Genomic DNA, 12,979 nt, shown 5'->3' with positions numbered 1-12,979 from the left:
GGGATCCTCTCAAGGGTGGACAGCAGCGACCCTGGGGTTCCTCCGGTCGCCCCCCACCATTTCTCAAACAAACTGCCACGTCATGCCACGGTCCATGCCATCCCGGGACGGTCGGGACCTCCACAGTTTGTTCTTCTGGTTTCTTAGTCTTTTTCCAAAACATTGTTCTGTATCAAAATCTCTCCTCAATTGCGATTGACCCTGCTCGCAGCGCCAAATGTTTTAAAAAATTCTCAAGGTCAGGTTCGTAGGAGAGTAGTCTGACACAGAACAAACGACCAAGAGGCGAGTCTGCTAGAATATGAGCATTTTATTCCCCGCAGCGTCGCCACAACCAGGTCTCATACTTACAACGGGTCTGGCTTATACTCACTCTACATGTTACCGGAACTGGGAGCCGTCAGTTCTCGTAGAGCGGTTGCCAACAACCCACGCTCGGCGGTTAAACGCAACCCCGGAGCAGACTCACCGAACTGGAGACTTTTCCAGCTGATATACTCTTTTCCAGATATAAACATTCATGTGAACAGCAGAGCAAGGCTAAAAAACACATTCCATTCTGGTTACATACAGATAAGAAGATTCACACGAGGAGGTGTGTAATAAGATTCACACGGGACTAAGCAACACCTCCATTCCGGTTAGATTCACACATGTATTGGGACATAATTTTTAACCGTTTTACACCACAATGGCCCAACTGGAGAAAGGAGTGAAACCTGACCTCCCCTTGGGAAACAAAGTAGGGAATAGGACTGAGGTGTTAGTGAGGGAGCATTTTGGCAAAGTGACCGCAATTCTATTAGTTTGAAAATAGCTTTGCTGAAAGACAGGCCTGGTCCAAAAGTTAAAGTTATAAAATGTGGCAAGACAAATCTTGATAGTATTAGGCAGGAACTTGTTTTAAAGTTGATTAGAGAGTCTATTTGCAGGTAACGGGAATTCTGACAATTGGGAATATTTTAAATGTGAGATAAATTGAGCGATCACCACCAGCATGTTCCTGTTAGTGTGCAGCTCAATGCTGGCAGCTTTCGGAAACACTGGCTGTCTACTGAAACTCTGATCAAGGAAAAGGGGACACTTGTCATATGTAGCCAGCTGGATCAAGGGAATCCCTGAGGATCATAGGGGCTGTAGGAATACTCTTTGGATGGAAATCAGGAATGCAGAAAGGGGACATGAAATAACTTTGGCAGATAAAGTTAAGGAGAATCCAAAGATATTCTACAAGTGTATTAAGAGCAAAATAAGAGCTAGGGACAAAACCGATATCCTTAATGATCAACAAATCCAACGATGAGTGAAACTACAAGATCTGAAACAAATATTTCACTTCGGAGCTTACTGTGGATAAGGCCTGGGGTGCTAAGGGAAATAAACATTGTTTGGCCAGAACACTATTGGAATATTGTGTATAATTCTGGTCTCAATGCCATCAGTGATGTTATGGAACTTGATAAGGTTCAGAAGAAACGAAGAAGGGTGTTGCCAGCATTGGCAGGTTTGCGCTACAGGGAAAAGCTGAATACACTGGGATTATTTTCACTTTAACATGGGATGCTGAGGAGTTATCGTATAAAGGTTTCTTAAAATCATGATGAGCATGGGGTGAATAGATAAGGACTTTTCTCCAGTCGTGGGGGGGGGGGGAGGGTCCAAACCTACAAGACATAGCTTTAAGGTGAGAGGAAAAGATTTAGTAGGGACCAAAGGGACAGCTGGGATATGTATGATATAAACTGCCAGAAGAAATGGTGGAGGCTGACAGAAATATATTTAGCAGGCATCTGGGTGTGTATATAAATAGCAGGATATTAGAGGGATATTGGCAAAGTTCTGGAAAATGGGATGAAAAACGTCATGGAGGAGATGGACCAAAGGGTCAGTTTCTGTGCTGTGCATCTCGATGACTCCATGTCTTGAAATGAGTCCACATTATAGAAGAGGCGGTGTTGGATGTTTTAAAACATAGAGGTAGATAAATCCCCAGGACCTGGTCAAGTGTATCTCAGAACATTGTGGGAAGCTGGGGAAGAAATTGTAGGGGCCTGAGCAGTGATATTTGTGGCATTCTGGGCAGTGATGGAGGTTTTCTGAGATTACAAAGGGATCTTGATGAAATGCATGAATGGCTGAAAAACTGCAGATGGAGTTCAATTCGGGTAAATGCGAGGTAATGCATTTAGGTTACAACAAACAAGGGTCGAGCTTTCACAATTAATGGTAGGGTCTTCAGTAGTGTTGTACGCCTTGGGGTTCAGGTATGCAGTTCTTTGAAGTTTGCCACAAGGAGAGACAGGATGGTTATAAATGGTACTTGCTTTCATTGCTCAGTCATTCGAGTTTAGGAGTTTGGGAAGTCGTGTGTAGATTGTACAGGTCATTGGTAAGGCCTGTTCTGGAATACTCTGCCCAATTATAGGAAGGATATTAAGCTGGAGAGGGTTCAGATCACATTTACCGGGATGGTGATGGGTATAGAAGGTTTCAGTTATAAAGGAAGGTTGTATAGTCTGGGACATTTTTCACTTGAGCCTGGAGGTTGAGAGGTGAGGGTATAGAAGTCTATAAAATAATGAGGGGTATAGATAGAGGTAATGTGACTTGTCTTTTTCCCAACAGCAGGTCATTTTAGAACTAGGGGCTACATTTCTTAAGATTAGAAGGGAGAGATTTAAAATCAGAAAACATAAGGAGCAAACTGTTACAGAGTGTGTTTTGTGTGTGGAATGAAATTCCCAAGGAAGGGGTACAATTATAAAGCTTGAAATATTAGTACAGGAATAGGAAAGGTTTGAAGGGATGTGATCCAGGAACAGGCAGGAGGGACGAGGTTAGTTTAAGATTATGGTCGGCATCAACCGAACAGTTAGTTTCCGTGCTGTATGACTGTCTGACTATGAAAATAATGTTGTGGCCTTATTTAAGAAAGACTGCAAGAGGAAGCCAAGGAACTGCAGACTGAGGAGGCAGAAATCAAGGATGGGTAAGTTGTTGGAGATCATGCTGAGACGTAGGATTTACATGCATTTGGAAAGACAAGAACTGATTACAGACAGTTAGAGTGGTTTTGTGCGCGGGAAAACATGTTTCACAAACTTGACTGAGTTTGTTGAAGACGTGACTAAGAAGATAGATGAAGGCAAAGCAATAGATGTTGTTTCTGGGTTCAGCAAGGCCTTTGACAGGGTTGAGCAGGGTACACTGGTTAGTAAGGTTAGATCACATGGGATCAGGGAGAGCGAGCCAATTGGATACACAATGGGTTTGATAGGAGGAGGTAGAGGGTTGTTGTTCAGACTGGAGGCCTCTGACCAGAAGTATGCTGTAAGGATTGGTGCTGGGGCCACTGATGTGCATCATTTATATAGAGGATCTGGGTAAAAATATTGGAGTCACTGTTAGTATGCTCGCGGATCCTAAAATTAGTGTAAGAGTGGGCAGGGAATATAGTTATCGAAGGGGATGTTAATCAACTGGGCCAGTGGCCAAGGAATGAAAGATGGAATTTAATTCAGGTGTTGGATTTAGTTAAGACAAACCAGATAGGACTAATGCAGTTAATGGTCAGGCCCTGGACAGTGTTGTCGAACAGAGAGAGACCAAGGGGTGCAGTTACATTGTTTTGGAATGGCATCACAGGGTGACAGGGTGGGGAAAGCAGCATTTGGCACACTTGTCTTCATTGGTCAGAGCATTGAGTACATGAGTTGGAGATATTTGTAACATTGTCGTCAATATTTCTCCTGGGCAGAGGAGGCCACGGGGTGACCTTATAAAGGTTTATGAAACCATGTAGGGCCTAAGTAAGGTGAAAAGCCAAGGGTAGGTGAGTCCAAAGCTAGAGGCATAAACGTGAGGTGAGAGAGCAAGGATTTAAAGAGGGAGCTGAGGGGCAACATTTTCCACAGAGGATGGTGCATAGACAGAATGAACTGCCAGAGGAAATGGTAAAAACAAGTACAATTACACCATGGAAAAGATACTTGCGCAGGTACATGGAGAGGAGAAGATTGGAAGGGGTATAGGCCAAACACAGGCAAATGCAACTCATTCCGTTTAGGAAACCTCAAACAAAGAGTCATGCAGCACAGAAACAGACCCGATGTCTCCAGTTGTTGGAGGAGGAGACTATCGAGACAAGGCATGTTGTAGAGACTGAAGCAAGTTACAGCGATATGGATGGTCGTCTGGACTGGAGGTTTCAAATATGTCAATTAATTGGTAAGAGGGGAGGGGATGACAGAGATAGGAACTGTTATAGGAGTTAGAATGATTGAAGACACTGGTCCACAAGACGACCCATAGATACAATGTTGGAGAGGGATTAGAGGACAGAAAGATCACAGGCAGCATTACCACTCTCTCATTGCAGGCCTGCATTCCCCTCTGTTGTCCTCGTGCTTACCAAGATAGCACACGCCTGGATTGAAAACTGGGAACTCCCGATGCTGTCTCAGTACAACAAAACTTAAAGTAGGGGTGGTGACTGAGCCTGGGGTGTGCCTGTACTGTGCTCCCCCTCCAGCACTATGTCTATGTCATGTCTTGTTAGCTGATGTTTGGGGCCCTCTCATTGCTCTCTTCTCTGTGCACTGTGAGTGATCTTACCTGGCAGCAGGATTTATTAAAGGCTCCTGACCTCCCTGACCTTTGTCTCTGGCTGAACAATCATCTTCCCAACCAGCAGTTGGCAAGTCTATTGAGTCAGGAACTCCCTGAGTACCTGTAGAAGACACATAAATAAACAGAATGGGAAATTAGACTGATGCTGTGAGGGTTACACATGTAGAATGGCAGTGAGTCCACAGAGATCTGGAAAATTCCAGTCTCCATTCCTGGCTTGTGCTGCCTCATCTCTCTGGAGCGGAGAATTCTGTTGGCTCAGGATTTGGAGTAGCTGCAAGAGTGAGAGATGCTGACAGAGGCAGCAATTAGACACATACAGTGAGGGATCCCACATGGAGAGATACTGAGTGATATCACCAGAGTTCAGGATCAAATAATTGTGCGGGAAGAAAGGGTTTTGATTCATGTTGCACTGGGATGCGCAACCTGTGAGCAGGCAAAGTGATGGCCTAGTGGCATTATTATGAGGCAATTTATCCAGAAACTCAGCAAATGTTTTCTGGACACAGGTTTAAATCCAGCCATTGCAAATGATTGAATGTGAATTAAGTACTTCAAAAAAGATACAATTAAAAACCTGTAAGTGAATATTAAACAATTGCTGATGTTAAGAAAAATCCATCGGGTGCATTCCTGTCTTTAGTGAAGTAATCTAAGGGGGGACTGGGACATCACAGGTATTACAGAAACAACAGCTGAGGGAGGGACAGGACAGGCAGCTCAATGTTCCGGGGGACAGATGCTGCAGGAAGGACAGAAGGGGAGCTGAGAGAGGAGAGAGCTGCTGGTTCTGACTGGGTGAACCATCCCAGCAGGACTGAGAGAGGATATTCCTGCGGGACCGCCCAGTGACGCTGTGTCCGTGGGATTAATCAGTAACAATGGGTCTTCCCTTTCCTCTGATTGTTCTACAGACCCCAAGAGCCCCGCCCTCCTGCACCTTGACCTTCTCAAGATGGCGGCCCTGAGCTCCGCGCTCCCTGTTCCCTCAAACAAATGGCGGCCGTGACCCTGGCCGCTTCCCTGATCAGAGACCGCCGCCTCCTTACCCGGATCTGAAGGGTCATTTTCGAGTTATTTTTAACTGTATCCCGGACTTGTGAGTTCTCTCCGCTCCTTTCTCCCAGCGAGGGCTCCCACACACCGGCTCAAAGCACCGCTCTCTGAAGCCGATCGCAGCCGCTGCCGGAGAAAGCAGCTCCATGTCGCTCTCTCGATAATGATCAATGTGACACTGCGCATGCGTCTGAGGTTTCCGGTGAGTTTATAGAGAATATTCATAACTGCACAGAATCATGGGTGAAATATTTGTCATTAACAACTGTTTGTGTCGACTTAGAGACATAGAGCTGTCTAGTATGCGAGTAGATTGTTCGGTACAACTCAACCTTTTTACAACTCAACCATACCGGCCAAGTATGTAAATTACCAGTCGTTCTCAATTTGAAAAGAAGTTTCTTACTCAATTTGTGCAAAACGATTGGAAATATGTATGTTATCGGATTTACATCACAACTATTTCTTAAAATCTCACATTGATTTATGAGAGAGGTTTAACACTCCACTATGTAGTGACAACGATCAATCCTGCAAAACAGTTTGCTTTCTGACCAATCCTGAAGTGCTCACTCCCGAGAATGCTTTGGCCCCGCTCCTCACTCACTCTGGTTGGAGGACCAAGCCGCTGCTTGGTCCTCCAGTTCCGCCCCTTCCTCCCATTTGCAAAGTTGATTCGGGCATGACTCAGCAGCTAAGCACCAAAAACATTAAGGGACAAGGGAAGTTAGAGTCGATATCTTGTGATGCGGTGAAAATATCCCAAATCTTGGACCGGGAGGCTGGGTTCAATTCACAGCGAGTGCAGGTGTGTCTAATCACAACTTAGAACATGTTCATTCGGAAAAACAAGGGAAGTCAGGAACAGAGTAAAAACAATAGAAAATGCATACAATGTGGTGGGGTTCTCAATGCTCAGATGATTTTAGTCTTTACCAAGTGTTTCAGGGCTCCAGTGGGTCCCAGTACAGACTATTCCACTCCACCTAGTGCACAGCCAGATACCACGATTGTGGGGCAAAGTGTTGTGGTGGGATACGGAGGTGCTTTTCTGGAACTCCCTCGGTTTTGGAGGTGAAAATAGGTGAGAAGAAGCAGGGTTTTGTATGGAGTTACCTGTTCCCCTCCTGTTGCAGCAACTTATTATTGCCCTGACTCGACCTCGTGCATTTTTGGTAGAGATCAGTGACATTTCGTAAGCCAACATACAAGATCCGTCACTCTGTTTAAGACAGCGGAAATCTCTTGTAGCACAATAGTCATAGAACAATACAGTGCAGAACAAGCCCTTCAGTCCTTGATGTCACGCCGACCTGTGAACTGTTCTCAGCTCGTCCCCCTACACTATTCCAAAATCACCCATGTCCTTATCTAAGGATTGTTTAAATCATCCTGATGTGGCTGAGTTGTCTACATTAGCAGGTAGTACAGTCCACAACATTACCACTCTCTGAGTAAAAAACCTGCCTCTGACATCTGTCGTAAATCTATCACTCCTCATTTGTAGTTATGCCCCCTCATGCATACTGACATCATCATCCTAGAAAAAGACTTCCATTGTCTACCCTATCTGAGCCTCTGATCATCTTGTATGTCTCTATCAAATCCCCTCTTAGCCTTTTTCTTGCCAAGGAGAACAGGTTCAAGTCTCTCAGCCTTTCCTCAAAAGACCTTCCCTCCAGACTAGGCAATATCCTGGTTAATCTCCTCTGCACCTTTTCCAATTCCTCACGTCCTTCCAGAAATATAGGTACCAGAACTGCACACAATATTCCAAGTATGGCCGCACCAGCATTTTGTATATTTGCAGCATGATATTGCGGCTCTGGAACTCAATTACTCTCTGAAAGAAACCTAACACACCGTATGCCGCCTTGACAGTACTATCCACCTGGGTGGCAACTTTCAGGGATCTATGTACATGGACTCCGATATCCCTCTGCACATCCACACTACCAAGAATCTTTCCATTGACTCAGTACTCTGCCTTCCTGTTATTCTTCTCAAAGTGCATCACCTCACATTTAGCTGCATTGAACTCCATTTTCCACCTCTCAGCCCAATTCTGCAGTTTATCCAAGTCCCCCAGCAACCTGTGACACACTTCCACACTGTCCACTACTCCACCGATTTTAGTGTCATCAGCAAGTTTACTAATCCATCCACCTATGCCTGCGTCTAAGTCATTTCTAAAACTGACAAACAGCAGTGGTCCCAAAGCAGATTTTTGTGGCACACCACTAGTAACTGGACTCCAGTTGAATATTTTCCATCAACCACCACTCGCTGCCTTCCTTTAGAAAACCAGTTTATAATCCAAACTGCTAAATCACCCTCATTTCCATGCCTGTGCATTTCTCCAACAGCCTACCATGTGGAACCTTATCAAAGGCTTTACTGAAGTCCATGTATACCACGTGAACTGCCCTACCCTCATCTACATGCTTGGTCACGTTCTCAAAAAACTCAATGAGGTTTGCGAGACATGACCTGCCCTTGACGAAACCATGTTGATTATCTGAAATCAAATTGTTGTTTGCAAGATGATTATAAATCTTATCTCTTATAATCCTTTCCAAAACCTTACCTACAACAGAGGTCAGGCTCACTGGTGTATAATTATCTGGGTCATCTCTACTGCCCTTCTTGAACAAAGACACAACATTTGGAATTCTCCAGTCCTCTGGTACCAAACCTGTAGACAATGACAACTCAAATATGAAAGCCAAATGCTCTGCTATCTCCTCCCTAGCTTCCCAGAGAATCCTCGGATAAATCCCATCCGACCCAGGGGACTTATCTACTTTCACTCTTTCTAGAATTGATAACACCTGTTTCTAACTAATCTCGATCCCTTCTAGTCTAATATCTCATACCACATTCTTCTCCTCTACAATATTCTTCTTTCCCTGAGTGAAAACCGATGAGAAATATTCATTAGCACCTCTCCAATCTCCACAGGGTACACACTAAACTTCCCACTTCTGTCTTTGATTGGACCTATTCCTACCCTAATCATCATTTTATTCCTCACATACCTATAGAAACCTTTAGGGTTCTCCTTTATTCTATTTGCTAAAGACTGCTCGTCTCCTCTCTTTGCTCTTCTTAACTCTCTCTTTAAATCCTTCCTATCTGATCTGTAACTCTCCATCTCCTCATCTGAACCATCTTGGCTCATCAACACATAAGCCTCCTTCTTCTTCTTAACAAGCAAAGCAATTTCTGTAGTAAACCACGGTTCCCTTACCTTATCACTTCCTCCCTGCTTACAGGGACATACCTATCGAGGACATGCAATATCTCTTCCTTAAACCAGCTCCACATTTTCATTGTCTGCATCCCCTGCATTTTGCTACTCTATTCTATGCATCCTAATTCCTGCCTAATCGTATTATAATTGTCCTTGCCCCATTGATAACTCTTGCCCTGTGGTATGTACCTGTCCCTTTCCATTGCTAAACTAAACATATCTGAATTATGGTCATTCTCTCCAAAGTGCTCACCTAAAACTAAATCAAACACCTGGTCTGGTTCATTACCAAGCACCAGATCCAATGTGGCCTCCCCTCTTGTTGGCCATCGACATACTGTGTCAGGAAACCCTCCTGTACAGACTGGACAAAAACTGATCCATCCAACGTACTAGAGTTATAGTATTCCCAGTCAATGTTGGGGAAGCTAAAGTCCCCCATAATGACCACCCTGGTACTTTTGCTCTTACCCACAATAATTTTGCTAATCCTCTCTTCCATTTCCCTGGAACTCTGTGCAGGCCTATAAAAAACTCCAAGCAATGTGACCTCTCCTCTCCTGTTTCTAACCTCAGCACACACCACCTCAGAAATAGAGTCCTCATCAAAAGTACTCTCAGCCACCGTTATACTATCCTTGACTAACATGACTTGCATGGACCCATTGCAGTGCTTGAAACTTCATGAGGCAGCCATACTCTCTATGACAGACAGACTCAGTCTGGAACCTTCTCTGTCCTTAAGACCTTATACACTGCCTGCCCTCCTCCGTTTCCCCTTTGCATGTTCCCTTTCCAACCCAACCCACCTGCAATTGGGTTGGGTTGGAAAGGGAACATGCACCAGATATAACCTCCTGGCAACCCACAGGAAAGCCACTCACACAGACCAAGTCCTGAACTACGAAAGCAACAACCCCAACACACACAAAAGAAGTTGCATCAAGACACTATTCAAAAGGGCCACAACACGCTGCAGTACATCAGAACTGCAAAAAGAGGAAGAAGAACACCGATACAATATATTCGCCAAAAACGGATACCCGCGCAACTTCATCAACAGATGCCTAAGGGAAAGACAACGGAATGAGGACATGCCACAACCCAAAGGACTAGCCACACACTACCATACATCAAGAGCATTTCCGAACTGACAGCCAGACTACTGCGACCACTAGGACTCATAGCAGCACACAAACCAACAGCCACTCTCAGACAACAACTCACCAGAACGAAGGACCCGATACCCAGCATAAGCACAACCAATGTAGTGTACACAATCCCATGCAAGGACTGCACAAAACACTACATAGAACAAACAGGAAGACAGCTAACGATCCGCATCCATGAACACCAACTAGCCACGAAACGACATGACCAGCTATGCTTAGGAGCTACACACGCAGATGACAAGCAACATGAATTCGACTGGGACAACACTACTATTATAGGACGAGCCAAACAGAGAACAGCCAGGGAATTCCTAGAGTCATGGCCCTCATCCACAGATTCAATCAATAAGCACATCGATTTGAACCCAATATACCGACCACTGCAATGGACAGCTGAAATTGACAACCGGAAGCGGCAGATTCAAACCACTACAAATGCCGGAGGAAACATCACAGAAGCGCTTCACAGGAGGCTCCCAAGTACTGAGAATGTCACCTAGACAGGGGACGAAATGTCTGTAACACAAATTCCCAGCTCGGCGAACAGAATCACAACAACGAAGACTGTGAAACTTTGCAGAGTAACATAGATACATTGATTTGGCAATGGTCAGTCATGTGGAATATAATGTTCATTAATGTAATGTCATACTGTTTGGTTGGAGTAACATTTAAAAAGAGATTATTACTTGAATTTTAAAAAGTTGCATTATTTGCTATGCAGAAGCCTTCTTCATGAACGTTAGTCACCAGATATAACAATCAATTCAGAAGGCATTGCTGAAGGGATTGTGCTTAAAAGCAGAGGTTATGTTCCAGCTGTATTGGGTTCTGGTGAGGCTACACCTGGAGTACTCCGTGTAGTTTTTATCTCCTTAGTTGAGAAAAGATGTACTGGCACTAGAGGGAGTGTAGAGGAGGTTAAATAGGTTGATTCCAGAGTTGAGGGGTTTGGCTTAACAGAGGCTGAGTAGATTGGGATTATATTCATTGGAATTCAGAAGAATGGAAACATATAAAATAATGAATGAAATGGATAAAATAGAAGTTGAGAGGATGTTTCCACTGGCAGGTGAATCTAGGACAAGAGGGCATCAACTCAAGATTAGAGGCAGCAAATTTAGGACTGAATTGAGAAGGAACTTCTTCACCTCAATGGTATTCATTGCCCAGGGAAGTAGTTGATGCTAGTTCAGTAAATGTTTTTAAAGCTAAGGTAGCTTTTTTTTCAGAAAAAGAAATAATTAATTAAGGAATACGGTGAGAACATGGGTAAATGGTTCTGCGTCCATGAAATGATTATCCATGATCTTATTGAATGGCAGAGCAAGCTCAAAGGACAGGATGGCCTTCTCCTGTTCCTAGTTCTTATGCATTCCTCCCTCACTCGTGACTTGGAGGTGATGGTGTTGGATTAGGATGGACAAAATTAAAATTCACAGAACACCAGGTTATAGTCCAACAGGTTTATTTGGAAGCACTAGCGTTGCTGCTGCTTCATCAGGTGGTTGTGTGTTTTTAACTTTGTCCCTCACTCTTGTAACTTACGAATAGCAACAAAAGCCACGAAGCAGTGCGCATGCTCCAGCCAACAAAGGTCCCCGGATGATTGATGTCGGGGCGGAGCTGGAGGACCTGGCGGGGCAATTGGCCCTCCGACCAATCAGTGAGCGAGGGGCGGGACTTGGTAATACCGCGTGATCATCCTCGCGAACAGCGCGAATGTGCGGGCGGAGAGTTGTCGGTAAGGAAAGGAATAAACACCAGGAAGCGGGAGGGAAAATGTGTTGGTATGGGCTGAGAGATTGTGCAAACATTTGGTGCACATCGGAAAATACAAATTTGAAACTTAGTCTCGTTTTTTGCAGTAAACGGGAAAATGCCTCATCTAGCGATTGACTCGAGTAAGCGCCGCCATCTTTATTCGGGGCAACGATTCACTGGACACGTGCAGCCGCCAGCTTTGTAGGGGGCAAAGTTCAGCGGGACGCATGTGCAGCCTTCTCTGGTGGGGAGTCAAAGGGCAGGATTTACACAGAGCATATTTAGCATTTGTCTAAATTGAACCCAGTCTGCCATTCCTCGCCCAAATGGCCCATCTGGTCAAGATCCTGTTGCATTCTGAACTAACTTTCTTCATTGTCCACTACACCTCCAATTTTGGTGTCTTCTGTAAACCCACTGACCATATCTCATATTCACATCCAAGTCAATTATTTAAGGACCCAATATCCCAGAGAAATTGATTTTTTTTCTCTCTGGATTTGTTTCGTCATTCATTTAAATGATTTGGATATTAATAGAGGCAGTACAGTTAGTAAGTTTGCAGGTGACACCAAAATTGTTGGTATTATGGTCAGTGATAAAGGTTGTCTCAGAATACAATGGGATATTGATCAGATGGGCCAATGGGCTGAGCAGTGGCAGATAGGGTTTAATTTAGATAAATGTGAGGTGCTGCATTTTAGAAAAGCAAATCGGAGCAAGACTCACACACTGAATTGTAAGGTCTTAGAGAGTCTTGCCGAACAAAGAGACCTTGGAATGCAGGTTCACAGTTTCTTGAAAGTAGAGTCATAAGTAGATAGGATAGTGAAGAAGATGTTTGGTATGCTTCCCTTTATTGGTCAGAGCGTTGAGTAAAGGAGCTGGACAGGACATTGGTTAGGCCGCTTTTGGATTATTTTGTGCAATTCTGGTCTCCCTCTTATCAGAAGGAGGCACTGAAATTTGAAAGGTTTGTGAATTGATTTTCAAGGATGTTGCCAGGGTTGGAGGATTTGAGTTGCAGGGAGAGGCATAATAGGCTGGGGCCATTTTCCCTGGAGTGTCATAGGCTGAGATGTGATGTTGAAGAGGTTTATAT

At 44.4% G+C, this 12,979-nt stretch overlaps 2 long non-coding RNA genes across 10 annotated transcripts in view; one reads left to right on the top strand and one right to left on the bottom strand.

The window, feature by feature from the left end:
* The window catches only part of LOC148139959 (uncharacterized), a 65,191-nt gene extending 59,403 nt beyond the window's left edge, over nt 1–5,788 (bottom strand). The window contains exons 1-2 of the long non-coding RNA XR_015753258.1: nt 5,682–5,788; nt 4,615–4,729 (exon numbers count right to left, since the gene is read on the bottom strand). This is a non-coding gene — a long non-coding RNA (uncharacterized LOC148139959). The remainder of the gene's footprint in view (nt 1–4,614; nt 4,730–5,681) is intronic.
* LOC148139958 (uncharacterized) overlaps nt 5,763–12,979 on the top strand; it is a 46,851-nt gene continuing 39,634 nt past the window's right edge. Inside the window, exon 1 of one of the 9 annotated variants that reach the window (XR_015753250.1) lies at nt 5,763–5,890. This is a non-coding gene — a long non-coding RNA (uncharacterized LOC148139958). Of the gene's footprint in view, nt 5,891–11,796; nt 11,904–12,979 lie in introns of those variants that run through there. The other 8 variants (XR_015753254.1, XR_015753252.1, XR_015753249.1 and 5 more) reach the window with 8 other exon arrangements.

This window comes from Chiloscyllium plagiosum, unplaced genomic scaffold (genome assembly GCF_037043375.1).
Source record: "Chiloscyllium plagiosum isolate Xiang-an unplaced genomic scaffold, Cpla_swu_hap1 HiC_scaffold_36, whole genome shotgun sequence".
Classification (NCBI taxonomy): Eukaryota; Metazoa; Chordata; class Chondrichthyes; order Orectolobiformes; family Hemiscylliidae; genus Chiloscyllium; species Chiloscyllium plagiosum.
Note: the sequence above shows the minus strand (reverse complement) of the source record. Positions and strands in the feature narration are given on the sequence as shown.